This window comes from Bos indicus, chromosome 13, assembly GCF_029378745.1.
Source record: "Bos indicus isolate NIAB-ARS_2022 breed Sahiwal x Tharparkar chromosome 13, NIAB-ARS_B.indTharparkar_mat_pri_1.0, whole genome shotgun sequence".
In the NCBI taxonomy this organism is placed as follows: Eukaryota; Metazoa; Chordata; class Mammalia; order Artiodactyla; family Bovidae; genus Bos; species Bos indicus.
Genome location: NC_091772.1, coordinates 66,310,036 through 66,336,099, shown reverse-complemented (window position 1 = coordinate 66,336,099; position 26,064 = coordinate 66,310,036). Strand labels below are relative to the sequence as shown.

The 26,064-nt window shown below is 55.7% G+C and overlaps 1 protein-coding gene and 1 long non-coding RNA gene across 8 annotated transcripts in view; one reads left to right on the top strand and one right to left on the bottom strand.

The window, feature by feature from the left end:
* The window catches only part of SRC (SRC proto-oncogene, non-receptor tyrosine kinase), a 54,915-nt gene extending 32,291 nt beyond the window's left edge, over nt 1-22,624 (bottom strand). For 5 of the 7 annotated variants that reach the window (XM_070801644.1, XM_070801643.1, XM_070801642.1 and 2 more), the window contains exons 1-2: nt 22,379-22,624; nt 1,250-1,321 (exon numbers count right to left, since the gene is read on the bottom strand). The gene's annotated coding sequence lies outside the window, so the exon portion shown is untranslated. The remainder of the gene's footprint in view (nt 1-1,249; nt 1,322-22,378) is intronic. The other 2 variants (XM_070801645.1, XM_070801646.1) reach the window with 1 other exon arrangement.
* A 71-nt stretch (nt 22,625-22,695) lies between these two features.
* Nucleotides 22,696-25,484, top strand: LOC109567429 (uncharacterized). Its single transcript, XR_002182018.2, has 2 exons — nt 22,696-23,139; nt 24,473-25,484. It is a non-coding gene; the product is annotated as an uncharacterized lncRNA (long non-coding RNA).
* Nucleotides 25,485-26,064: the final 580 nt, after the last annotated feature.

Genomic DNA, 26,064 nt, shown 5'->3' with positions numbered 1-26,064 from the left:
TAATGAAATTGTTCTAAAATTGATTGCAGTGATGGTTGTACAACTCTGTGACTGTACTAAAAACCATTCAATTGTACACTTCCGGCCGGAGATAAATTGGCAAATTGGGACTGACATATACACACTACTATATATAAAATAGATAACTAATAAGGACCTGCTGTATAGCACAGGGAACCCTATTCAATACTCTGTAATGACCTATACGAGGAAAGAAGCTAAAACAAAGAGTTAATATATGTACAACTGATTCACTTTGCTGTACAACAGAAACTAACACAACCTCGCAAATCAACTCTACTCCAATACAATTTTTAATAAATACACAAATTGTACACTTTAAATAAGTGAATTGTCTGGTATGTGAATTCTATACCAATAGAGAGAAGTGAAAGTCGCTCAGTCCGGTCCGACTCTTTGCCATCCCATGGACTATACAGTCCATGGAATTCTCCAGGCCAGAATACTGGAGTGCGTAGCCTTTTCCTTCTCCAGGGGATCATCCCAACCCAGGGACCGAACCCAGGTCTCCCACATTGCAGGTGGATTCTTTACCAGCTGAGCCCCAAGGGAAGTCCAATAGAGGTGTGATATTAAAAAGACAAAGCACTACACCAGAGGCCATCTGTTAAGATCCATCTATTAGATTGGCAGGTTCCCACATTCTAGAGCAACCTGTGTTGGTGACAGCTAGGGGAAGCAGAGGGTGGGGTGTGAAGGTTCACCAGCACCCACTTCCATGAAGGGCCATCTGGCCACATCTACCAAAATTACAACTGCACACATTCTCAGACCCTGCGATTTGGGACTATCTAGTGTTCCTCACACAGGGCCACTAAGTGTACAATGGAAGGCATGCATCACAGAATGATCTGTAATAAGCAAAGCAATCTTAACAAATTAAATAAAGCACTGTCTCCATCCACACAATGAACACTATGTAACCAGGGAAAAGACAGCAGTAGCAGAAAACGATCTCCAAGGCACACTGTCAAGAGCAGTCAGGTGTAGACTACAGGATACACCATGTGTGATCATTTGTGGTTTTGTTTTTTTTTTAACATACATGCTTCCATATACGCCCTGGAAGGACATACTGGAAACGCCTCCCCATGGCTGCCTCTGGCAAGGAGATGTGAATGCCAAAGAGGCTTTGCTTTTCCCTGCCTTCTTCGGTACTGCTTGAATTATTTTTTACTGTGTGTGTTAATGCTTTTTCTTTCCTTTTTAAGAAAAAAGACAGGCTTACCTGGTTTCAGATCCTGGTGTCGCTGTCTCTCATAGCTGGGCAAGTCACTTCACTTCTCTGAACCTCTGGATTCTGCAAAGGGAGGGCTAATAATAGTCTCCACCTTGCAAGGTTGTGGTGAAGGATTAAATAAGACAAGGCCCCACAGGCATGCACAGGGCCCCCACTGTTTCTGTGTCTGGCGCCTAGTGGTAGGTGCGTGGTCCGTGTGGGTTACTAATATGTCACTATGGACGCCAAGGTGGATTGTAACAGGTGCCACCAGAGAGCCTCAGACTAAGTGTTCAGAGCATCAGCAATCCCCTCAGCCTCGGAGAAACTGGAAGGGCTTCCTGGGAGAGGCAGCATGTGAAAAGGACTTCAAAGTCGAGAAGGAGGTCCACAAGCAGAGATGACTGGGGCTGGTGCATCCGGCAGAGAGTCGCGCAGGCAAAGGCCGGGAAGTAAGAAAGCCCCGGGTGTTTGCGCAACCGTGCATTCACTGCCTCCTTCACCAAGCTCAGCTGAATATTGACTCTGCTAACCAGGCACTGTCGTGGGACAGACAAAGCCAAGTAGCTGGACCAGCCGAGGGAGGAAGTACAGTGTGTGGAGACAAGGGGCTGGGGCAGAGCCACACCCAGCTCCAGGTGCTCAGAGAGCAGACCAGGAAAAAGAGGCTCAGAGAGGGACAGAGGCCACCTAAGATCACACAGCACCTTCTCAACTTCCGGAAAGGGCCTCTCCCAGCTCCACCCTCCCTGTGTCTCAGAGGCCTGGAGAAGAGGAAGCCTACAGGGGCCATCCCACAGTGTGCTCAGCAAAAGGAGGATACAGATGCCATCACAAAGAGGAGGGACAACTGGTTCTCAGATGATAACAGCACCTGGTTGATGGGTAGAGAGGCTCCTGTGTACCAGGCACCAGGCTGAGAAGTACATGCGGTCCACAAGCCCAAGTGAACCTTCTGCAGCCCTACATGGTCAGTCCCATTTTGCAGATGAGGAAACTGAGACCCAGAGAGGTCAAGTGACTAGCCTAAGGTCACACAGCTCAAAAGAGACCGCATCAGCAGGCAGACCATCTGCTTTTGTCCCAGGGCCTATCCCCCGAGGGAGCCACTGCCAGGGCCTGCATCAGCAGTCATACTCCTTCTTAAAAGGGCCCAGGGTGTAAGCTCTTCTCAGCCAGTCCAGGAATGTGTCCTGATAACAGGACCAGGGGTGGGAGGGGTGGGTGGTGGAGGTTGTGCGGGGAAAGTGGGGGCAGAGGAGGGGGAAGGCGGGGGAGGTGGGGGAGGGGCACAGCCCATCTGCATCGTGCCTCTGGAGGGAAGGGAGCAAAAATAGCCCCATCGGGTACCCGCTGGAGCCAGCTGGGTGGGGTGCAACATCCTTGTGAAGAGGGATCCTGCCACGACCCATGGCAGGGCCCCGAGCAAGTCAACCAAAGCCTCGTTCAGTACCATTGCTATTGTTCAGTTGCTCAGCCACGTCCGACTCTGCGACCCCATGGACTGCCCCACACCAGGCCTCCCTGTCCTTCACCGACTCCTGGAGCTTGCTCAAACTCACGTCCATCGAGTCGGTGATGCCATCCAACCATCTCGTCCTCTGTCGTCCCCTTCCCCTCCTGCCTTCAATCTTTCCCAGCATCAGGGTCTTTTCTAACAAGTCAGCTCTTCAGTACCATGGAGACACACAAAAGGATCCCGGGACAGTTATGAAGGCAGAGGAGCTAACCACGTGTGCCCTGGGCACTCAGGCCATGCTGGATAAATGGGGCTCCAACCATCACAGCTACCTTATAGTTTCCATCGTTACTGTGGAGCTCTCCAGTTCTCACAGGGACCCTGCTTCACAGAGAAGATCAGCCCAGTCTCCCAGACAAGGCAACAGAGAGAGGCTCAGAAAAGCCAAGCCAGGTGCCCAGGCCACCATCCAAGACAGCAGAGGACCAGCTGGAGACCCTGGCTCTCCTGGCCCCGGGCCACTGTGGCCCCTCTCTCCAAGGGCACCGGTCCCAGCTGGGCTCTCGCAGGGAGTTACTACACCAGGGATTTAAGCAGGGCACTCAGCCAGTCCATTTCCAACTAGGGGAATGGAGGCCAAGACACGGGGAATGGGCTGGTCCACATAACCCAAGAAGAACACTTATTTTGGAATGAACCTCTCAGCCCTCTGAACCTCCAAGGCTGGGTCCCCAGCTGATGCCCCATGCCTCCTCGCAACAGCCCTAGGCGGGGCAGGCACCACCAGCATGCCATGTCCACCGGGGAGGAAGTTGAGTCTGGGGGAGCCTGGGAGAGGGGCCAGCCCTCATGCCCATCTCACAGATGGGGGCCGCCACCCCTGCCTGCCTCCAGGGACCTCCCTCATGTGGCAAAAATCTTCTCATTCTCTTTTTTCCTTCAGCCTTTCAAAAGAATGACCTGCTCACCTGAGGTGTTTTTGTACAAGCAGATTCAGAATATAAAAAAAAGTCCTACTTCAGAGAAGAGAATATGAATAATGACACTGATAAGATAACAGAGGAAGCAATAGCTAATACATATTTAGTGCCTACTGTGTCCTATGCTTTCAACCCATTTTACAGATGAGGAAGTGGAAGTAGAGAAAGGCTAAATAATGTGATTAAAATCCCACCTCTTATTAAAAAAAAAAAAAAAAAGAGGGAGGGAGGAACTTGCTTGGTGGTCCTGGGGCTAGGACTCTGCGCTCCCAATGCAGGAGCCTGGGTTCCATCTCTGGTCAGGGAACTAGATCCCATATGCTGCAATTAAGAGTTCGCATGCTGCAACTAATGATCCCCAAGTGCCACAACTGACCTGGTGCAGCCAAATAAATAAATATATTTTTTAAAAAATCCCACCTCTTGGGACTTCTCTAGCAGTCCAGAGGTTAAAACGCCGCACTTCCAAAGCAAGGGGCACAGGTTCAATCCCTGATCGGAGAACTAGGATCCCACCTGCGGTGCAGCGCAGTCAAATAAGTAATTTTTAAAAATATCCTGCCATCGGCTGTTCCACTGCGGGCTGGTGGGGTGGAACGGGGCATGCTGATGGTGGTGTGGAGACCTACACCATTCCCCCTCATGTCCTCCCACCTGGGGTTCATGTCCTCCCACGTGGGGTTTACAGTACTCCTTCCATACTCCCAACAGCCCTGGAACCACTTTAGGTGTCACTCACTTTACATGTCAGCACATGGGGGGCTCCAGCAAGCTGCCCCAGCCAGGAAGTGGAGAGCCAGGGTGCCAAGCCAGGCCCCAGGATACCAAAGCCCACCCTCTCTCCACCATACCTGCAAGGAGGCATGGGAAGGGCCGTGCAGGAGGCGGACACAGAGCAAGCAAAGGCCCTGAGCCAGGAGGGTCAGATGTGCAGGGGGTTATCGAGTGAGAGGTCTGGACCGAGTGGGTTCCAGCCTATCTGGGTCGCTGCAGGCTTTTGGCCCAGGCACGAGGAGGTCTGAGGGAGGCCCCGAGAGGGACACGTCCAGCAATTTAGGTCATAAAGACCTGAAAAATTGAGAGGGGAGCCCATGAAGATTTTCTCAGGCCCTGGAGCATGCTGAGCGGGATGGGGGCAGACTATTGAGACTTCATCCTACAGCGATCCTGTCAGAGCACAGTGGTCTCCAGCCCCAGAGGAGGCACCTAAACCACGGTGGACTTCCAGGAGGAGCGACATCTTACTGGAGGTCCAAAGGTAAGCAGTTTATGAAAAGAGGAAGGGGAAGCGTGATCCAGGCAGAAGCAATTGCTTGGCCAAAGGCCCAGAGGTGGGACCATTGAAAGAAAGGCAAAGGGTCAGTTTAAGTCATGTAGCCTCAGTTTCTCCAGCAGCAAAATGTGGGGGAAGGGCACACAGTGGGTGCCTCCATCTCCCCCACCCCCTCCTCCTACCACCTCCCTTCTCCAAGGCCCCTGCCCGAGAGGAAGGGCACTGGCAGCCGGTTCTCCCGCCATGGGAGCATCTTTGAGGCTGGCAGGATTGGGAGGCTTCACTGACCTCCCCCTACCCTTCGACCCCACAGGCCAGGCCAGGCTGCCCAGCAGGCGGATGGGGAGGGCAGCTGAGGGGCCAGGAGACGACAGTCCCAATCTCAGAGAGCTTTGTAAGAGATCCCCATTCTCAGATGTGGAGGCAGAGGTCCAGAGAGGGGCACACTCAGCCTCAGGCCACACAGCACAGTTGAGTTAGGGGTTCGAAAGAGGGTGTGGGACGGGGCTTGGACTGAAGATTCTTGGCACACCAGGCCTAAGGGCACTGAGGTGAGGAGGAGCTGGAAGAGGAGATGCTGGGCCCCAAGGACCACGCATCAGGCTGGTCTCAGGGACCCAGCCAGGTACCGCCTGGCCTGGCCACCATGTGGCTAAGCAGAAGGCCTCCCTCCAAATCTCCATGTGATCTCCGCAAATCACACCCACTCACGGGCCTTAGCATCTGCACCTGGGCAGAGGCCCTGGCGTGCCGAGGATTCTTTAACAGACGCCCCCCGCCCCGGCCCCAGCATCAGAGTGACCCCAGGGAACACTGAGGTGACGAGTTTTGCTCTGTCCCAGCTTCTCCAAGGTCATGCCTCCCAGGCACCCCCAGCCCCGCCGGCTGATGGCTGACAGGTTCCGGGGGAGACAGCTGCCAGCCGGCCCCTGCCCACGGCACCCGCTACTCCTGCCAGCAGCTCTGGCTGCGTCCCTGCTCTGGGGACACACAGTGTCCCTTCCTCCCCACCCCTACCCCAGCCCCCGCAGGGACACGGGTGGGCAGGAGCAGCTGGCAGCCAGGCCCCTCCACATGGCTGGCCCTGAACTCAGCCCCCCACACTCAGAGCCTGCAGGTGCCACCCCGGACGTGTAACCTCCAGAAGGTCCAGGCCTCCCTTTACTCATCCATGAAATGGGGACCTCTGGGAGGTCTCTGAGAGAGATGGCGTCCGAGCCTGAGGCCAAGGACAGAGGTAGCAGGATGGCCAAAACCCTTAAAGCTCCTACGATTCGTTCATCGGATCAAGGCCAAGGCTGGGGGCGGGGGTGGCTGCTGCAAGCTCCCTCCTCCCCACCCCTTGACCCTCCCTGAACTCAGAATTACGCTCCAGCCTCCAGACCTTTGCACCCTGCTGTTTCCTCCTGAAGCAGCACAGCGCTGGCCCCAGCCAACTCCAGGAACTCCAGTGCCCACTTTGAGCCTGACCACAGGCCATACTTGACCCCGCCTGCCCTCGACTGAGAGAGGTACCCTCTTTTTCTGGGCTCACATAGCCTCCATCACATAGAGATTAAGCATTAGACCGCCTGGGTCCCAAACCCAGCTCTGACCCTTCCTAGCTGTGTGGCCTTGGAAAAGTGACTCTACCTCTCTGTGCCTCCATTTCCTCACTTATAAGACCCCACATGCTATGCGGCACAGCCAAAAGAAAAAACCAAAAAGGAAGACGAAAGAAAATAATACAAAACAAGGTCTGAGCCCCTACCCCTTGCCACGAACCGCCCCAGGCTAGGCCAAGCACTGTCACACTCTCCACTCGCCAGACCAAAGCAGCAGTTGTCTCTCTGATCTGGGGGCTCCATCCTTAGTCCCCACAGTCTGCTTCCCACACAGCAACCAGATGCCCTCAGAAAGCCTCCTGGAGCCCCATTTCACTGGGAGTAACAGTCAACGTCAAAAGGATCCGGAGGCCCTCCCTGACCTCCATCTCTCTCTGTCCTTTCCTCCTGCCATTCTCCCCCTTGCCCACTCTGTTCCCCTGGCCCCCACGTTGTTTCTCCAACACTCCAGTGCACCCCACCTTATGGTCTTTGCACTGTCTGTTCCTTCTACCTGGACTCTCTTGCCTCAGGGAACGACCAGTCTCCTCCCTCCCCTCCGGGGACGTGAGCTTCTGGGAGAAGTCTTCCCCCTGCGTTCCCATCCCTCACCATCCTATCTAATCAGCTAATCACAACCCATTCTCTATCCCAGCCAGTCTTCCCAGCTTTATGTTTGACCCATGACACGCTGGCAAAGATTGAAAGCAGAAGGAGAAGTGGACGACAGAGGACGAGATGGTTGGATGGCATTAGCGACTCAATGGACGTGAGTTTGAGCAAACTCCGGGAGATGGTGAAGGACAGGGAAGCCTGGCATGCTGCAGTCCCTGGGGTCACAGAGAGTCAGACACAACTGAGCCTATCAAGTTCTTACAGACCATGTGCGTATTTTCCTTATTTGCTCTGCTTTTATCTCCCCAACTAGAATGTCAGCTTTGTGAGACCACATTTTTGCCTTGTTGCTTCTTTGCTGAATCTCCAACCTCTAGAACATGGTCTGGCACATGGTGTGTGTTAGTCTCTCAGTCGTGTCCGACTCTTTGTGACCCCATGGACTGTAGCCTGCCAAGCTCCTCTGTCCATGGGATTCTCCAGGCAAGAATACTGGAGTGGGTTGCCATTTCCTCCTCCAGGGGAATCTTCCTGACCTAGGGATCGAACCTACTGCACTGCAGGCAGATTCTTTACCATCTGAGCCACCAGGGAAGCCCCCCTGGCACCCAGTAGTACTCAGTAAATATTTGTGGGAGGGAGGGGTAGATGGAGGGAGGGATGGAAGGAGGGAGAGATAGAAAGAGGGATGGAGGCAGGAACAGAGGGAGGGACGGATGAATGGGTCCTATCCGGAGCCCCCTAAGATAAAGAGATACAGGCCTCCGTCCCAGGTCTGCCCAGCTGCACAACCTATGCCCCAACTACAGCACTCTCCTGCCACTGCCTGGCCTGTCCCCTGGGCAGAGCCTCTGACCTCCCTGGTTACACGGGACAGTGTGCAAGGGTGAGACAGCTCTAAGCCACGAGCCCCGCCCCGCACGGCTCAGGCACGGACTGGGTACCAGGGATGCTTGCTGCATGAGCCAGGGGTTACTGAAGCGTGAGCCAGGGGCCATCCACGGGCCAGGGCAGCCAGGACATGTCTGGTCCTGTGTTCCCGGTGCCAGCACACGCACAGCTGTCAGACCTCAAACCGGCTCCGCCAGTGCGGCCAGGGCGGGATGGGCACTGCAGGCTCAGGCTGGCATGGCGGGCAGATGGAGGGGCGCTGCCTGAGCGGGGACCCACCCCCCGGGAGGATGATGGTTCAGCAAGCGGATCGTGCTGCTCCCACTAACCCCGGCCCTGTGGAGATGGAACTGTTCCAGTCCAGGCGGCTTTTAGGTTTCTTTCTGGACAGGAAGGAGACCCCCTTTCCAGACCCTAGGTCCTGACCTGCTTTGTAAAGGGCGGGGTCCCTTCCTGAATCACCAACAGCCCAAGAATAAGGACGATTCTTCCTGTGCCCCATGAAACCCAGTTCCAAGCCCTAGGACCTGTCCTCAGCCGGGAAGCCCGAAACGGGGAAAGAGGCGATGTCGGAGCTCGACAAGGCAGCAGGCGACCTGGTTAGAGCCCCGCTCCTCACCCAGGCGCAGCACGGCCCTCGGCCAATCCAGGTGGGTCCAGACCGTTTCCCCAGGGGGAAAGCAGCGCCGGGCACGGGTTCCAGGGACTTTCTTCCATCCCAACCTCCAGAGTTATTTAGAAGAGGCCACTTTGGTGACTCCAGCCCTCCCCCAGAGCCCACCCCTGGGGTGGACGTGGCCAGAGCCTAGACTTGCACACACGTCCTTACTCCTCACAGAAGCAACAATAATAAATAGACCTGCTAGTTACTGAACACTTTACTCTGTGCCTGCCATGCCGGCTTTACAGGCACTGTTTCATCTGGTCCTCCCACCAACACTGTGAGGTAGGGACCGTTACTGTGCTCATTTTCCAGCAGAGGAAACTGAGGCCCAGATCACATGGCAAGTTGGAGTCCAGGTCCCCAACCCCACCCCTGAGGTCACACGGGCAGCTTCTCTCTCCCCAAGACAGGTCAAAGTAGGAAAGAAATCGCAGGTACCCCCTGAAATCTATAGCTGGAATTGGAGGAGGTGGGCAGGGTCCATATTTCCGAAATCCATAGGCCTTCCTGAGTCATGAGAGGCCAAATCCTAACCCTGCCCCTATTGTGTAACCCAGGTCATGGGTGTACCACTCTGAGCTTCAGTTTTCACATCTATAAAATGGGTAGGATCCTGCCAGGTTAGCCTAAGGTATACCATTGCTTAAAGGCACAGAAGGGAGGAACTTTCCTGCTGGTCTAGTGGTTAAGACTTCAGATTTCCACTGCAGATGGCACGGGTTCGATCCCTGGTCTGGGAACTAAGATGCCGCATGGTACGGCCAAAATATTTTCAAAACTAAAATAAAAATTTAAAATAAATAAATTTCCTCTTCTAATAAATAAAAATTAAAAAAGCTTCAGGAGCCAGAAGACTCAGTCCAGCCCTCAGGACAAGGTGGAGAAGCTGCTTGGCCTCCGTGCCTCCAGATGGATCGGGGGGAGGAGAGTGAGCAAGAACAGGAAGCCAGTGGCGTGTGGTGTAGACTCAGCCCCACATCACCAGCAGCCCAGAGAGGAAGGATGATTCTTCCTGTGCTTCACGAAACCCACTTCCAAGCCCTGTCACTCCCACCTCCAAACACAGCCTGAATCCACCTCCTTCCCTCCCACCAGAGTCACCCCTCAGGTCAACCCCTCAGGCTGGCTGGTTGCCTGCAGAGAGTGTCTCTGAAATGTCCATCTGAACCCATCCTTCCTGCTTGACGTCCCTAATAGCCCACACTCCAAGACGAAAGACAAAGTCCTCACGGGGGCCTCCAAGGACCCCAGTGGACACTACCCGGCCCACGCCCCTCCCCTCCTCCCGCTCTGCCCACACTGGCCACTTCCCCTTTCCCTAAGAACCTGCTACACGCTTGCCTGGGAGCCTTGGCACTTGCTGTTCCCTCCACCAGCGCCTACTTCCTTCGGGGGCTTTACTCAGACGTCTCCTGCTCAGAGAGGCCAGTCCTGACCACCGGTTTAAACAGCAACACACTCAGCCAATCCCGCTCTCTCTTTGAGTCTCATTTCAAAAGCCACCTCCTCACAGGAGGCCACTCTGACCTCCCCCAAGTGAGAACCTTCCACTTCTCCTTCCTGGTGGGGACCATAGCTGTGATGACATGACACACTAGATGAGTACATGTCTGAGGAGGAGGACCGGGGCCACTTCTATCTCACTCCCAGCCAAATACTCTGCAGTGGGTGTAACAGTCACAATACTTCACAGCCGGGATGCTTGGGGCCATCCGGTCGGAATGGACACTGGCCAAAGTATAGGGCCTAGCATGGAGTCAGTACTTGGTAATTAATGATGAATGAACAAATGGATGGATGGAGGGACGATGGATGGATGGAGGGATGGTGGATGGATGGAAGGATAATGGATGTATGATGGATGGATGATAGATGGATGGATGATGGCTAGATGGATGGATGGATGGATGAATAAGTGAACACACCGTGGGCCTGGGACTTACCAGAGATGTCCAGGGCTCTGAGAAGGTGGCCCAGAGAAGGGAAGGGTCCACCCTAGCTCACCAGCCAGGCTCTGCAGCTGGAGTCTCTGCTCCTGCACAGCCCGACTTTCATTTCCCATCCTCTCGGTCTAAGGAAGCTCCTTCCCCCCGACCCTGGGGAATGAGTGAGGAGGAGGGGCAGATGGCCCCCTGGCTCCCAAAGAGGGGGTCGCTCCCAGGCTCCATCTGTCCCACCACAAAGGGGCTTTGTCCTCAGTGCTGAGAGCCTGGGGCAGACCGGAAGCTGCCCCTCAGCCACCCAGCAGGTCCCAGCACCCCCGGTCAGCTGAGCTAACAGCTCCAAAGCCGGATCCCAGGGGCTGGCATGGTACTGGGCACAGCCTTCTAAAATCTCATTAATCCTCCCTGAGAGCCCTAGGAGGGAGGTTCTAGGATGACCCCCATTTTTATGTATGGGGAAAGTGAGGCAAAGTCACTTGGCCAAGGCCTCCCAGCCAGCACAGAGCAAAGCCAGGATTCAGACCCAAGCCCACCTGGCACTAGCATCTTCAGCCCCTGCTCTCAACTCGCCCTGCCTCTGGGTTCAGAAGGGTGGAGGCGCCTTTTCTGGAGGCACAAGTGGGCAACCACACCTGGTCCTTCACCCTTAGAAGACCGCTGCCCTTTGGAGGTTTACCCAACAAGGGAGAGGGGGTCGGGCTCTGAACCCGGAGCCCTCGCTCCATGCCCAGCCCATGCCCCAGGTGTCTTTGCAATCTGCCAGCCAGGCCCCAACACGCTTCCACCACTTCCTGCCAGGCAGGCATCCACAGGGAAAGGCTGGGCGGGCAGACAGACCAAGGGGTAGACTTCCCCCACCCCTCACCCGCCACTCCCCTGTCAATCCCAGACCTGCTATGTACCTCCCTGGCACCCACCTTCTCTCCAGGCCCATCTGGTCTCAGGGCAGTTACCAGGGCCACTTCACCAAGGCCACAGTGCCAACGGGACACCTACCCTCAGTGGACACTAACCACAGGGCCAGGCAAATCAGTCCTGCCCATCACCACCACCACCTCTGCCTCTGTGGCTTCTCCTTGCTGCCCAAGGGTAGTGTGTAGACTCCCCAGGGAGGGACTCCCAGCCCTCCATTGATTGGCACCAGCCACCTGCCAGGAGAAAGCTCTGCGGTTCTGAACTCCAACAAGAGTAGAGCTACTCACACTGTACCTTCAGGCCTTTCACGAGTTCTACCTGCTCCCAGAGAACCGTTCCATTCTCCCAAGGATGTCATATGTATCGCTTCCTCCAGGAAGTCTTCCCTGACTCACTTCTCCAAGACCCCAGACCAGCCCCTCCCTTCTGTCCCAGCTAGGGGCTCTTGATCCCTATCTTGAACCCCAGCCTATGTGGGCTGCCTTCACTTGGCAACAGTAACTGAGCACCTGAGCCCAGCCTGATCCTTCTCTCCGCCCTCCCTTCACACCTTCAGCAAGAGGCCGGCCCTGCTCCCAGAAGTCGCAGTCCGAAGCCTTGCCTGACCAACCTCATCACCGTCTAACTGTCCTGGATCTGACCTCCCCAGTTCCCCAGATCTTTGCTCACCCTGTCTGTTCTTGCTGGCAGGCCCTCACCCTTCTCTTTCCCTCACGAGCTCCTGCTGCTCCTGCTGCTGCTGCTGCTGCTGCTCACCCTTTAAACTTCAGGCCAGGTATCACCTCCTCTGTAAAGCCCTTCTGGCATCGTAACAGCTGCCCCAGTTCATACAGCATCTACCTGGTGCTGGGGCCATGATCAGGGTCTGTGTCTGGCTCCCCTGGGGTGTAGGCTGCTCCCAGAGTGCCTCTTTGGGGTCCCCGGCACCCAGAACAAGGCCCAGATCTCACCAGCAGATAGTCCAAACGCCAGCTGCCAACCCCCTGCCTGGAGAACCCACGGGCAGAAGCCAGGAGCAACTCCCAGAGGCAGGACTGACTCCTATTTTGCCCACACTGCCCACAGATCTAAGGTAGGGGTGGAGTGGGGGAGGGGGGCTTTCCACCAATGGCCAACTGGTAACCAAACCCACGTCGTTTCTAAAACTAGGGCACAGGAGAGAAATGGGAGCAGCAGAATTGTCCCCAAATAGAACGGTGGCTCATCTGGTTCCAGGGCCTCCGGGAACACCTGGCGGGGGTGGGGGTGGGGAGGGCAGGTGGCCGCTCCCAAGGCTGCAAAGGGAGATCTGAAGTTTGGAGAACGGGGAGGTCGAGACCACTGCAGCTGGAGATGGTGGTGCAGACACCCCGCCCACCTCCCTCAGGGTTAGTCCCAATCCAATCCCACTTGCCCCCACCTACCCACTGGGTGCTCCCTAAACTGTCCCACCTCCCAGCCTTTGCTCACTTGCATCCTCTGCCCAGAATGCTGTTGCCCTGGCTGTCGGTCAGAATCCTGCCCTTCCTTGGCATCATGGCCACCGACTGGGCACTTAGTATAAGCCTGACACAGGTAGGCACCTGGGGGGAATGAGCTTATCAAATCTTCCCAACAGTCATATGAGGAAAAGACTCCTGCCCCCATCTCACAGATAAGAAAACTGAGGCTCAAAAAGAGAAGCCATTGGCTCAGGACACAGAGCAGAGGAGGCAGGTAGACCAGATGGAAGGTGGTGGGACCTGGGTGGTGGCAGCCAGAGGACCACCCAGGAGGTCTGACAGGCCTGGTTCACCTTTCTATGTCAGCCCAGGCTTGGGGACTTGGCATAGCTCAGGGCCAGAGAACCTCACTGGCCCAGATAGAACAAGAGCCCCTACATCCTTCTGACCTTCCCCTCAGAGTGGCTGGGGACTGAGGAGCCACCCTGGGCCAATGTGATACAACTGTCTCCCCTCAAACACGCACAGACCCACCGCACAGATGAGAAAACTGAGTCCAAAAGGGGACAGTTTTCCCATCCGGAAAGTGCGATGTGCCCCAGGAACTCTCTGGCTGATACACTCCTCTATGGATTGAACTGGTGGATACGATTTCCTTTCTCTGAGTCTCAGGTTTCCTATTTGGAGACTGGAGCTGTGATTCCTCCCCATGTGTGCTAAGTTGCTTCAGGCGTGTCCAACTCTGCAACCCTATGGGCCATAGCCTGCCAAGCTCCTCTGTCCATGGGATTTTCCAAGCAAGAATACTGAAGTGGGTTCCCTTGTCTTCCTCCAGGGGATCTTCCTGACCCAGGGATCAAATCCGCATTTCTTATGTCTCCTGCATTGATAGGCAGGTTCTTTATCACTTTTCCAGTGCTACCTGGAAAGCCTTGATACAAATTATAATAAAGTAACAGCCAACACATATTGAGTGTTTCCTACATGCTGGCATTGCTCAGAGCATCACGCATAAGGCCTCACTTGATCCTTAGAACAAGTCTGTGATGCAGATATTACCATCAGGCCTGTTTTTCAAATGGGGAAACTGAGGCACAGAGCAGTGAGCTAACTCACAAAGTCACACAGCTAGCATGGAGGCAGAGGAGAAGGCTGTGGGGCTGGGGACGGCGGGGGGTGGGGTGGGGCTTCCCAGGGGAGTCCCTGGCCTTCACACTGCCCCGAGAGGAACAGTGGGGACGGGGCTGGAGGAGCGATCAGGGGTCAGGCAGGAGGAACAGAGGACGGGGCAGGGCAGGCCTGCAGTATTCAGGAGGCCCTGGGTCCGCAGCCAAGCCACTGTGCTTTTGCTCCTCTGAGCCTCTATTTGGTATAATGGGGCCAGAACTTCTGCCTTGCAGGGACACTGTGGGGACGGGACACGGACATTCGTCTGCCACTGAGCGAGGGCTCAACTATGTGCTCAGGAAAGATGCCTCAGGGCTGGGCCGATGGCTCGCTGCCCCTCCAGGATCTGGGTGGTATCTGATTCTCTGCTCTGCAGGGGCAGGAAGGGGGGTACAGCCTACCTCTTCCCTAGAGGGAACCCTCCGAGCTCTGCCAGCTTTCCAGGCTGTGTGACCTCGGACAAATCACTTCCCCTCTCTGAACTTCTGGCTCCTCCTTTTGCTACTAAATCAAGGCTTTCACAGGTCCCTGAGGAAGGTGGTCCTCCCTGGAAGGACTGAGAGCGTATGCAGGGAGGGCAGCTCAGTTCAGCCTGCCTATGCGGAGAGAGCAGTGCCTGGCATGATGCTGCCTTGAGACCTCCATGTCTTCATCCTGCCAAATGAAGTCTGCTGGGTTTTTTATTTTGGCTGCGAGGCTTATAGGACCTTAATTTCCTGACCAGAAATTGAACCCCTGCAGTGGAAGTCCCAACAACTGGATCACCAGGGAATTCCCCAAATGAGGATTATTAGATAGTCTGTCTCCCTCCCAGCCCTGCTGGGGATGATCAAAGGCGATGGTGAAAAGAGCTTGGTAAACTGCAAAGCGTGGCACCCTTGAGAGTGATGACGATCACTGTACTCCCTTAGAGGCAAGAAGAATCCTGCGACTTGCCATCTAAGGTAGAATGTGCTACAGCCATGAGGGAAGGCAGAGAATGGGGGGGTGGGGTACAGAGAAGCTTGGAAAGTGTAGACTTGGGTTGGGGCACAGGGTGGTCAGCCAGAACTTTCCAGAGGCAGAGACATCTCAGCCACGGGAGAGGGCGGGAACGCCTGGCAGCAAGACCCGCAGAGTCAAAGCATGGACGCTAGACTGCCCGGGGCCGGCAGGAAGGCAGCCGATGATTCAGAAAGGCTAACGGGTCACCTGAGTGAAAGGGGAAAGTGGGAGGCGACAGGGTGGAGTGGAGGGAAGAGCGTGGTCCAGACCACCACCACGTCCAGGAGCCCTTGCTGTGGGCCCTAGGCCCCTCCAGCCTCTCTCAGCTTCAGCTGTGCCTCCCCCAAAACACAAGAGTGGTGACAGTCCCTGACTCCAGGCCCAGCGGGCAAAGATGCAAAGCACGCAGTGCTCAAACAGCAGCCACTTTTGGAGAAATGGACCCATTCAGTAAGGGAGTCCTTGAATGCCAGGGCTCAGGACACTCAAAGGCCTTCACAAGCCACAGGAGGGCAGGCGCTGAGGCAGGAGGCTGGAGGGAGCTGGAGGGAGCTGGCGGCTTGCAATTGGTCCGGCCACCAAACCTCTCTGTCTATAGTTAACCTCCCCGCCCCCCATCCCCGCCCCAGTGGACAAGCCTGGACACGGGCGTCCAGTCTCAGGCCTCAGGGCTCCTGGATTCACTGGCCTGCAGAGACCCAGAATTCCTGCCTCATCAGGGAATTACCTTCATAATTACAGGCACTCAGAAATCCTAAGCACGGACTGCGTGGGGGCCCTGCGCCAGAGCAGACACACATTCTCTCGCCTGACCCTCAGGCCACCTGGTCGAAGTTGCATTGGCCCTGCCATCCCCACTTCAGAGATGGGGAGACTCATGTTCAGAGCCACCATTTCCCCGCAATCACACACAGCAAACAAGGGGCACAGCCAGGATTTGAACCCAGAACCCATTCGGTCCAAAAATCTGAGTGGAAGTAGCGTCCATGGAGCACCCAGGTTATGCTGATTCTGGGAGCTGGGCAGTCCCTGCAAGTCCCAGGATTCCAGATCTGAGTGGAGATCCACCAGCCAGAGCCGGAAGCCTAGGGAGGCAGGATCGCCTGTCAGCCCAGCCACACACCCATGCTATTTCGGGCAAGACCTCAGTTAAGCTGAGCTCCCATTCAGTGGGACTCAGATGCTACACATTGACCAGCAGCCAGAAAGCTGGGCTCACACTCTGATGGGTGATTGTGGCTCCAGCTCTTAGCCTCTCTGAGCCTCAGTTTCCTCTTCTGTGTAGTAAAAACAAAAATTCCTCCCACCCCCGGATGACACAAAGGTTGGAATGAGTCACCTCACTGTGACCTGGACCTTGACATCAGACAGAGTAAAAATCAAGACTGAGAATCTGGATAAAGCAGCCGGAAAGAGGAGCTCCCCAGGTGGTTCAGTGGTAAACAATCTGGGGCCAATGCAAGAGACATGGGTTCAATCCCTGGGTTGGGAAGATCTCCTGGAGAAGGAAATGGCCACCCACTCCAGAAGAATTCCATGGACAGAGGAGCCTGGCGGGCTACAGTCCATAGCGTCACAAAAAGTCAGACACAACTGAGCGACTAAACAACAAAACAAGCCGGAGAGAAGATAAGCAGGCCTTGACAGAGTAGACCAAGCTTCCGGATGCCACTCCAACCCCGATTTCCATCCCATAGCAGCAGGAATCCGCCTGCACCAGCCTCACAGCCCAGCAGGTCTGAGGACCCCAAACACCCATCCCCACAGTCTCTCAATAGCCTCCAGCCCCACTGACATCCCCAGGCCCACCCGGCATCAATAAGGACGCAGCCGGAGCCAGCCCCTGGAGATCCCCTACTAGGATCCCTGTCTCAGAACCTCAGGAGGGAAGAGCCCTCACCAAACAGATGAGGAACCTGAGGAACGGAGCACAAAGAGGCTTGGACAGGATCACTGGACTACTTCTCCTCTCTGGCTTCTCATTTTATTCTGGAACTCTGCTGGACAGTTTCAAGAGGAGGAGAGGAACTGAAGCCCAGGTTGCAGGGGAAGTCACTTGCTCAAGGTCTTGCAGCAAGGAGCGGGGAAATTGAGGTTCTGACTTCCAGCTCTGGGATCTTCCCCAAACATCTACTCCTTGACTCAGCCTCCCCGACCCCCGCATTGTATTGTGGGGCTGTATTGTGAACAAGCTGGCTGGGTGGGGAGAGCCCCGGATGAAAAGATAGGAGATGTGCATTTTTCACCCTGCTTGAATACTATGTCCTGGGTCTTTCTGGCCTCAATTCCCCCATCTGTGAAAAGAAAAGCTCAGAATAGATCAGGAATGACAAACTCATGGCACATACACAGTGATATCTAACACTACTAATCTATCACAGCACTCTTTCCCATGAAGTCTCCGAGTGGGCCTCAGCATGTTTTTTAACAGAGCACAGTCCAGGCCTGGGGGATCTGAGTCCTAGGGCCACCCCTAGATTGGGTAACATCTGAGTTCTCCCCAAGGGAGGGGAGGGTTTCACAGGTGGCGCGAGTGGTAAAGAACCCACCTGCCGGTGCAGGAGACATAAGAGACACAGATTTGATCCCTGGATCAGGAAGATCCCTTGGATGAGGGCATGGCAACCCACTCCAGTATTCTTGCCTCGAGAATCCTTCGGACAGAGGAGCCTGGCAGGCTACAGCCATAGGGTTGCAAAGACTCAGACATGACTAAAGTGACTTAGCATGCACGCAAGGGAGGAGAAGGGAGAAAGAAAGATGTAACATTTACTGGATATCCAGTAGTTTCAAGCGCTGGGAGACATTTATTGATTTAATCCTAAGGAGGGAGGTGTGCACAAGCTGAGGTTCAGAGAGGCTGAGTGATCTGCCTTTGGACAGACAGCTGGGAACGGGGCCTTGAACACAGGGGAGGTACCTCTGGGGTCACCCTCCCCAGGGATAGTGATGCAGAGCCAGCCACCAGGTGAGAGCCTAGGTTATGGCCTCACCTCGTCCTCCTTTTGGCCCTACTAAGTGCAAGCCCCATGCCCATTTTACAGCATCAGAAACCGAGTCACAGGAAGGGGGTGTCAGCTGCCAGAAAACGATGGACTTGACCATGTATCTAGCTGTTCCCGCCCCATTCATCCAGCTAATGTGTGCTAAACGCTTTATTTCAGTCCCCTTGGGACACCCCAGGAGCCATGACTCATACCATCCCACTTCATAGATGAGGAAATTGAGGTGCCCCCAAAGGAAGTGGCCCCCAACCCTCTAGGGGCTCCAGTGGAGACCAGAGTGGTTTACCATGGAGATAAGTGGGGAGGAGCAGTGGAGGGGAAGTAAAGGGCTGGGGGAACCCAAGAGAGATAGAGGCTGGGTGGCCACACAGCTAAGGCAGGAAATGAGGCTCTGGTCAAAAGGCCCAGGGCAGGGGATGAAGGCCTCTGAAGGGTCTCTTAGGCCTGCAGAGGCACGGGAGGCCCTGCCCTGGACTAGGAGCCCAGAGCCCCAAGCCTAGGTTCAGCCCTGTCACTTGGCAACTGGGAGACCCTACCAAGTGTCTTCCCCCTCCGGGTCTCAGTACTCACAGGTGGAAAATGGCCTAATATCACTGAAGGCAAGCTTTCCAAAAGTTGGGACAAGCTGGACCCACAGAGCTCTCCCCAACTCAGCCTCCTCACACACCAAGGGCAAGGCAGGACTCCGGTCACCCAGTGTATGGATGGCCTTGGCCACCAACATCCTTTCTGAGGCCAGCACCTTCAGAATTAGTGAGCTCATCCCCTCGAAGCCTTCATGGGACAGCTGGGGAGAGGTCAACTCATCAGGGCAATTGACACGCCCAGTGTTCACACCGCACAGGGCAGGTCCCACTCCCCCGAGGACCTGCTGGTTCCAGGCAGCCCTCCTTGAACCCTCACTCCATAGGAAGATATTGACTCTTCCCATTTTCAAGACAAGGAAGCTAAGTCTCAGAAAGACAAGATGAATGAGCCAAGGACACCCGGCAAGCAGGCATGGTCAGAACTTGAATGCAGGCCTGTCTGACTCCTGAGCCCTTACCATACCTTAGTCTCCAGCTCCCCAGCTGACCCCTTCCTGCTCCCAGCCTCCAGCCATTCTGCATGGCACTGCCCCTACCCCTGGCTCTCACCCTTTCCTGCTTTCCTGCTACTGAACTCCTACTCTACTCTCAAAGCCCAGCCTCCAGTGCCTCCTCCTCTTGACACCTGATCTATGCCCCCACAGAATACCTAGAGTCCAGCCCACAGATTTACTTCTCCCAGGTGACTTGGTCAGCTCTGACCTCCCTGGTCCCCAAGTTGGAGCTGTTCACACAGGGGACACCAATCAGCGCCTTGTGCGAAGATGGAAGCCAAACTTTCCCAAGGCCCATGTGGCCCCACATGGCCCAGCCCTGCTGATAACATCCCCTCGTTTCACCTCTCATCTGCTCGTCTTAATTTTCTGTGCTCCAGACTCACAGGCTTTCCCATTGTTTCTCCAGAACAGCACACACTCCCTGCCTCAGGGCCTTTGCACATGAGTTCCCTCTGCCTGGGAAGCCCTATCCCCAGCTCCATGCCTGGAGGACTCCTCCGTGCTTCTTTCATGATTCTTCTGCACCCCACAGCTCTTTCTCAACGCTTATCACATCTGTGATTATACATTCATTTACTTGGTAACTTGTTTGCTATTATACTTGGCTCACTCTCTAGACTTACATTTCTGGGCAGCCAGGACTGTTCACAATTCCCCAGCAAGGACCCACCCAAGCTGACCACTCCCACACACGTCCCAGAGCCTCCCCCAGGGGCCCTGGGACATGTCCGAGCTGAAAGGAAGAAAGAATACTGTGTCCCCTTCTTTGTTGAGGAAAATGTTGCTCCCTGCCCCCTCCGCCGCCCCTGTCACCACCTCCTGGAAGCCTCCCAAGGTCTCCTACAGCTCCCACTGCTAACCCATCACACAATGCTCAGCTCAAGATCAAAGCTCCTAGAACATCATAGGTACTCAACACAGGGCCATGGATGCTTGTATCTCAGCAGGTTTGGGAAAACGGGGTCAGTTGAGGTTCAGGGAATGGGTGGTTGGTCACAGACCACTGAGCCATCTCCCTCCTGGCTCCTGGGGTTTGAAGGAGCCAGACAACCTCCCCCTACCCACCACCCCACCACTCCCAGGTCACAATCAGGGTAGAAGCCAAAGCCGGAACTGGCTATGAGCTGGGGATACTTCACGCCTGGGAAGAGGCTAGGGGAGAGGAGGAGAAAGCTGGGAGGCCTTCCTGGAAGAGGTGGGCCTTAAACGAAGCCTTAAAGAGCAAAAGCAGACAAGCAGCTCCTAGAGGAGAGGGCACTCCCGGCGGGGAAACCTTCAAGAGCAAAGGCCCAGGGGTCATACTGGAGGGCCTAGGCAGGCAGTCAGCTGAGAGAGGTGATACACTGTAAATCATTTCCTTGGGTGGAAAGACCACATCACCACGGCACACCACTTCACCCAAAGGGCCTCGTGGCTTCCGCACAATCACTCATCGGAGTCTTTTCCAACACTGTCGTGTGCCTGGTCCCATACTGAGAAACACCCATTCCTCCATCACGGGAAGGGAACAAGGGCAGCCAGACTGGGGACTCTGAGCTCTAGGCTCTTATTCCAGCTTCAAACTGTGTGGCTCGGTCAAGTCACTTCCGCTCTCAGAGCCTCAGTCTCTTCCCCAGCAAAAAGGGGATACACAAAAATCCCTACCTCCTAGGAGGTACTCGACAGATGTTAGCAGCTATCATTCTCACGAGCCCATTTTACACTGAACAACACTGAAGCCAGAAGGAGAAGCGAGTTGTCTCAAGCGCTGGGTGGCAAGATTGCACTGAGGCTGGTTCCTCCTCAAGGGGTTAGGAGGTGGCTTTGGGGACACCGATCCGCCCTCTTCTGGGATAAGCCCCACAAGAGCCAGCCATCTCATCTCATGCCCATCTTTTTCAGGCCATTCATCCAGTGCCATGCTCATTTATTGAACACCTACTACATGCCAAGGCCCTACCTGCTGAAGTGCCTACAGGTTTCCCCTGGGGATCCCCACTGCACACAAGCAGACTCAGAGAGGCGGTCCTTTGGCCCAGGTAACCCAGTGTGACCAGAAGCCTAGGTCTTGTCTCTCCAGCCAGAAAGCCAAGATGAGGCTCAGCAACAGCATCAGCCTGCTCCATTCTTGAAATCAAGTCTGATCTCAGCTGACTGAAGCCAGGCCTGGAGTCACCTCAGGTGATCCAGAGACCATTGCCCCAACTGGACAGTGTCCCTGAAGCTGGGGACACCTCACCCAGGGCCACACAGGCTCTGTCCACTCTCAAGTCTGCCTGAAGGTCCCAGAGGTTGAACTGCTACCCCACAGGTGAGGACCTTCTGTTCACCCAGTCCTTCCACCAGCCCAGTAGGCCCAGCCAGGCTCACAGCTGGACCTGAGGAGGGCCCCCAGCTCAGAGAGAGCAGGCAGTTGCTTGAGGAAGCACAGCAAGGGTGAGAAAGCAGCGCCCCGCTGGGACTCCAACCCACCACCAACCCCAGCCCAGACAGGCAGATGGACCGGCCTGGGGGCGAAATCTTAAACTTTTGCCAACTTCTGAGCAGACAGGAGGTAGGACCTGCCCAGAGAGGAAGCTGGGGGCTGTGGGCAACTGGGACCAACCACAGTTTGGCCCAGTCCTTTCCAGGCCGGCAGCACCAGGCCCTACCCGAGGCCCCACGAGGACAAGGAGACCCTGGTGTCCTGGCCCGGCACCCCCTGCCCGGCGCCCCCCAGGTCCACCCTGCCGGCCCCTCTCCACCTCCCATCCCGGGCTGGGGGCGCCAGGCTGGGTAGCGGCGGCCAGAGGCGGCGCCGACTGGTTCAGATTTCAGATTTGGCCTAGACCTGGCCTGGGGGCTCAGGCCCGGCTCGCTGCTCTCAGGGGGCCCGCAGAGGGAGGGTGAGCGGAAGGGGGGGTCCTCGCGCGGACAAGACCCCTACGCCCCCAACCCAGCCGCCTCCCCACCCGCGGCATCACAACAAAAGGCCGCGCCAGGCAAGTCCCGGTGCGCCCGCCCGGCGCTCCGGGATGTCCTCTCGGCTCGAGGGGTGAGGGTTGCGGGGGGGGGGGGGGGGAGTAACCCCCGCGGCCCAGCGATCGGACGGCAGGGTGGTCCCCGGCCGGGGGGGCTACCTCACGCGGGCCGGGAGCAGGGAGCCGGGGCCGGCGGAGGGGCGGGGGGCGCTCACCTGGACCGGCGGGCAGGCGGACGCACCGGGCAGACAGACGCACTGGCAGACGGACCGCCGGACGGCCAGGGGTTCGGGCACACGGCGGCCTGGCCGCTCCGGCTCCCGGGCCGGAATGGATTCCGGGCCGGGAGAGACAGATCGAGAGAGAAAGGGAGGCGGAGGAGGAGGAGGAGGCGGCGGCCCGGGGAGGGGAAGAGGAGGGAGGGAGCGCGCGAGCAGGGAGGAGGGGCCCGGCAGGGAGGGGGAGGAAGGAGGAAGCGTGCCGGGACGAGTCCCCGCCGGTGACCTGGGAGAGTCCCGCGCGCGGCCTCCCCACGCCCGGGGTCCCGGCGGCCAGGGAATGGAAGGGCGGGGGCACCGGCCACGGAAGCCCCGCCCCCACCCCGCCCTGAGAGTGCTCCCTACCCATGGGGCACCCACCCATCAGCTCTCAAGCCAAAATACCCTCCCCAACTCCTCCCAACCCACCCATCCAATTGACCCCAAATCTACCTCTCATGAAATTATTACTAATCATCAGTAACAGCAGCACTGATGGAGCCCTCATTCCTTGCCAGGTGCCATGCTAAGCTGTTCAGGTCAACTTTAGAATCTATTCCTACCAACCAAGTGGGCTGGGCAGGCCAATGATCACCCCCATTTTACAGATGAAGAAACTGAGGCACAGAGAAGGGACTCACCTGACAAGAACCAGGTCTTGGACCCTGGCCTTGACCTGAATTTCCCAAACTGGGGACTGAGACGAGAAGGACAGTGTGGTAAGTAGCAGCACTTTTATCTTACTAGATATGCATTCATTTTAATGTGCATCAGAAGGGGGAAAAAAAAAGTAACTAAGAAGCCAGTAAGTTCCAGATAAGGAACTTATAAGGGGCTTCCAGTAAGCCCCTTAGGAGGGGCCAAAGCAGGTATTTAGTGGCAATTATACTTCCGTGGTGGCTCAGATGGTAAAGCGTCTGTCTACAATGTGGGAGATCTGGGTTCGATCCCTGGGTCGGGAAGATCCCCTAGACAAGGAAATGGCAATCCACTCCATACTATTGCCTGGAAAATCCCATGGACAGAGGAGCCTGGTAGGCTACAGTCCATGGGGTCGCAGAGTCAGACGTGACTGAGCCACTTCACTTCATACTCAGTGGTAAAGAACCTGCCTGCCAGGGCAGGAGGCACGGGTTCAATCCCTGGCTCTGGAAGATCCCCTGGAGAAGGGAATGGCAACCCACTCCAGTGTTCTTGCCTGGAAAATTCCATGAACAGAGGAGCCTGGTGGCAGGTTTCAGTCCATGGGATCCCAAAGAGTCAAACGCAACTGAGCACGTGTGCTAGTCCCACCCTTGGCTTTTCACAGGTCCTCCTGGGATTACTGCACAGGGGAAGGTGGGCCTGAATCCAGCTTTGAATACCACCATCTGCCTCTGTTTTCCTTCTCTGAAAGTTTTCCCATTTCACAGATGGGAAAGTAAAGCCCAGTCCGGGTCAAACGGTAGAAGCCTGGACTTCTCCTGAGAGGAGCAGGGAGGGAAACTCGAGACCACGGGAGGCAGGGCCTCAGGGTACAGTACAGTATCTGGGAGACCAGGAATGAGCAAGGCCTTAAACTGGACTGATCTGGGTTCAAACCTAGACTGGTTGCCCAGCTGCCGTACCTTCTACGAGCCCGTCACCTTCCCCAGCCCAGGTCCCCTCGCCCATGAAACGGGAGTAAACATGTCCACAGACAACTTCTGGGAAGGTTAGAACTGACAGGAGTGAGGGTGGCTGAGGTTGTGCTCAACAAAGGTAAATCGCTTATGGTTGGTAAACTGAGGCCAGAAGGGGAAGGGGCTGCTTGAAGCCCCACAGCAAGTCAGCAATAGAGCCAGCACCAGAAGCCAACCCTGGCTGGTGAAATGGCTGCAGGTATTTGCAAAGGTGGTTTAAAGATTAACCCCAGCTTCCTAGGATATTCTGGGCGGGGCCCTAGCTGGAGGAGCAGGTTTCTCAGCCCTCATTCATTCCTCAGACAGGCCTACAGGCCTTTACTGGGGGGCCTGGGCTGAGGGCAGGATGTTCATGCAGTGGTGTGCTGAAGCTGGCTCTTCTCTCGTGCAGGAGCAGATCGGGTTCATCTCTTCCCAACTCCACATTCAGTGATATCATGCTGGTAGCTTGACGTCAGCAGAAGTGGAAGTTTTAACACCGCAGAAACCAGCAGACACGACAAATCAAGGCTTTTTTTTTTTTTTAATTCCAGAGAGCTAGTTGTTAAATATTTACCAGCCCATCACTAGATTCATCCCCAGGAGTTCAGTCGAAAGTTCTGGGCTTCTTCTAAAGCTTGGATGACAAGAGCGCTTTAAAGCATAGACTTTGGACCCACAGACCTCGGTTCAAGTCCCGTCTCTGCCACTTCATGGTTACATCTCCTTGAGGGGAGCAGAGTTTCTTTGAGCCTCACTATGCCAACCTGCAAAAGGAGCTAAAGAGAGTGCTCCCCTCAGAAGACTCACGTGAACGTGAAATGAAGCAATGTCCCCGCAGTGTGTCTCAGCCCTTTTCACACCCTACCGCTGTCTTGGAGGAGAGGGGGCAGCTGGGACCCCTCTTGGCTCTCTGAGCGCATATGTGGCCTTCCACCTGGAGCCACCAGTGGCTCGGCTCAGCCGCTGAGGTTCTCAGGAGGTCTTTTGGGAGGATGTGGCCAGCACGGTGGTTTCATGATCGAGCGTTGGAAGAGTTCGTTATTTTCAACCACCCCTCTGGGTCTTCACTCAGGCTGTAACCCCCACCAGGAATGCTCGCCCCACCTCTCTAGCTTCCCGAACGTCCCAGTCCATCATGGTCCTAAGTAAGTGTGGCCTCCTCCAGGATAAGTTTCCTGACAATCTTCTGCTGGAGGCACACCCCGAGCCATTTGGGAGTGTCTGTCCCCACCCAGAGGGCAGGGACTCTGGCCTATTCCCTGGCACAGAGTAGGCACTGCCAAGCGACACTGTCTGGCCAAGACAGCACTGGGATTAGGGATATACATACAAGAGTTCTAACTCTTCCATTCATTGACTATGTGATCCTGCCCTCTCTGAGCCTCAATTTACTCATCAATAAATTGGGAGCAATAACCTTACCAGGATTATGCAGGCGCAAGAGTTGCTTGCTGGTCTAGCCTGGGGAACTGGTGAGTGACTCTTTGTATATTATTTTGCTTAAAAGATTGTTAGTAAAACAGCAGCTCATTGCTTCATACCTGCCAATCATTCATCTTTGTCCATGGGCAGCAAGCACTGGTCACTGATAATATACCCAGCCCCGTGCCAGGCCTGGAACACCAAGAGGGATAATTTCCCAACCCCAAGCACCCAGCAGATGACAGATGTTATTGATGTCAACACTGTGGAGATGGTGAGCACCAGCTGTATACAGTTCTCTGTCTCTGGAAACCTCCTCTCTTTTCCTCCCCCCAACCTGGGTCAAAGCCACAACCGAGGGCAGGATGGAGCATGTGGGGTGAGGCCTGGCTCCTCACAGCTGGCAGCAGATCCGTGGCACCTCCCCCAGGCTATTCGCCTCACCCACCCTGAGCCCAGCACATCCTTGGAAAGCCACTGGGAAGCTGACCCATCCCAGGCGCTGGGTGGGAAATTCCAGACCCGCCCTCTCATTCCCTAGATAGTCTGCTGCAATTGGAAGAACCAGGCTCAGGGCTA